The sequence below is a fragment of the Toxorhynchites rutilus genome, chromosome 1 (genome assembly GCF_029784135.1).
Source record: "Toxorhynchites rutilus septentrionalis strain SRP chromosome 1, ASM2978413v1, whole genome shotgun sequence".
Taxonomy (NCBI): Eukaryota; Metazoa; Arthropoda; class Insecta; order Diptera; family Culicidae; genus Toxorhynchites; species Toxorhynchites rutilus.
Genome location: NC_073744.1, coordinates 91,541,600 through 91,543,858, shown reverse-complemented (window position 1 = coordinate 91,543,858; position 2,259 = coordinate 91,541,600).

Genomic DNA, 2,259 nt, shown 5'->3' with positions numbered 1-2,259 from the left:
CAAGCGAGGTCTGGTGCTGCCTGACTTCCGCCTCACACTTGTGGAAGCCGTCGGAGTGGAACTGGAGTCATCCAATGGTCCCATCACATTTATCGCCATCTACTGTCCAGTGCAGTGCAAACAGACGAATGGTACAGCTGCGCTTCTTAAACGAGACATACAGAAACTCACTTGTCGGGAGGGAAAGTTCATTCTTGCCGGCCGGTGCTGGCCGAGGACCTACAGCTGGCCACTAAGTGATCCTCAATTCAGAATCGCCTACATTCTACTCACCCGTTGGAGCTGGATCTATTCTTGACATTGTACTCACCAACATGGCGGATGTTTGCTCTGCCTTTCGTGTTATCACCGACCTGTCCTGTGACCATCTACCGGTAGCGTTCTCACTGGATGATGCAATCGATCAGGGCCACCTATATCGACGACGAAATTATTACCGTGCTGGCCCCAACTACAGCGGTTTGTAGCGGACCGTATAAGCGAAAATCCTGTGCTGATAACTACAGATGACATTGATGTTGAGTTGCAAGCCCTCTGCTATGACATCGGCGAAGCTAAATAGCGGTTCATTCCGGCGACCCCGATAGTACATAAGTTTTCCAATCTTGACGACGAAACCAAACAAATGATTTCCCTCAGGAATTGCATTAGACGACAGTTTCAAAGAACCCAGAACATAGCAAGGAAGATTCTTTGTAAACAGTTGAATAAAATTATTGCCGCCAGGGTGGAAAATTTAAAAAATAATCAGTTTTCGAGAGATATTGGAAACCTACCAAATTATTTCAAGCTCTTCTGGCGACTATCAAAAGTGCTCAAAAATAAACCTAAGTCCATCCCGTCTCTTCGAGTAATGAACGAGATTCATATCACAACTGTTGAGAAGGCGAATTGCATATCACACCATTCTATGGCTTCGCACAATTTGGGTGGGGATATTGTCAGCCCGTTGGAGGACGAAGTTTTTGAGAGCATCATCAGCTAGCTGCAGAACCTATCGAATTACAGAATAGCTGCAAAACAACGGCGGATGAGCTGGTAAACGCCATCAAATCAACTAGCAACATGAAGGCACCAGGCTTCGATGGTCTATTCAACATCGTTCTGAAAAACTTGGGGCCGAAAGCTTACACCTTCTTGGCGAGCACCTTCAACCGTTGCCTAGAGCTGGGTTACTTCCCCACCGCTTGGAAACGATCCAAGGTAGTACCGATACTGATGCCGGGTAAGGATCCCACCAACCCCTCAAGCTATCGTCCGATTAGCTTGCTCTCGTCGCTCAGCAAGCTGTTTGAAAAACTGATATACACTAGGCTCCTAGAACACACCGAATCGAACAACATCATCCTTGAGGTACAATTTGGCTTCCGCCGAGGTCATTCCACGGTGGACCAGTTTAAACGGATCACGAATTTAATTAAACGGGCCAAATCAACCTCGAAGACAACGGCTATGGTACTATTAGACATAGAGAAGGCGTTCGATAACGTTTGGCATGACGGGTTGATGCACAAACTTCGCAGATTCAACTTTCCTACCTACCTGGTGAAAATAATTTCGGATTATCTGAACGTGAGGTCGTTCCAAGTGTGTATAGGACGTGCACTCTCCGAGCCGTAAGCATTTCTTGCTGGAGTCCCCCAAAATAGCATCCTGGGCCCGTTACTCTATAGTTTGTACACATCAGACATCCCGCCTCTGCCGCACGGTGGAACACTCTCGCTGTTTGCTGATGACTCAGGAATCAGCTATCAAGGACGAGTCATGCGGCCGCTTGTGTCAAAACTCCAGATCGGTCTGGACGCCTACATCAATTATCTCACCGATTGGAAAATTTGCGTGAACGCGGGCAAAACCCAAACTATCATGTTCCTGCACCGCAACACATTCCGGCTCAGACCCACATCAAACATCACGGTTTCGAATACACAAATCGAGTGGTCTAGCGAAGTTCGCTATCTGGGTCTGATCCTAGACAACAAACTCCTTTTTCATTCTCATGTAGAAGATCGCATAAATAAAGGCATCGTAATGCTGAAGTGTCTATACCCGATTATTAATCGCAGATCGGAAGCGTCCACAGTCAGCAAACTGGCTGTTCACAGACAGGTTGTTACGCCTATGCTGGAGTATGGGTAAATGTCGTTCTGGAATTTTGTATGTGATTTGGTTTCGCTTGCCAGTAGTAAAACTTTCTCCACTAAGGATTACAGCTGCGCTTATCCCGAGCATGTATTGTTCTGCGAGCACAAGAATGAA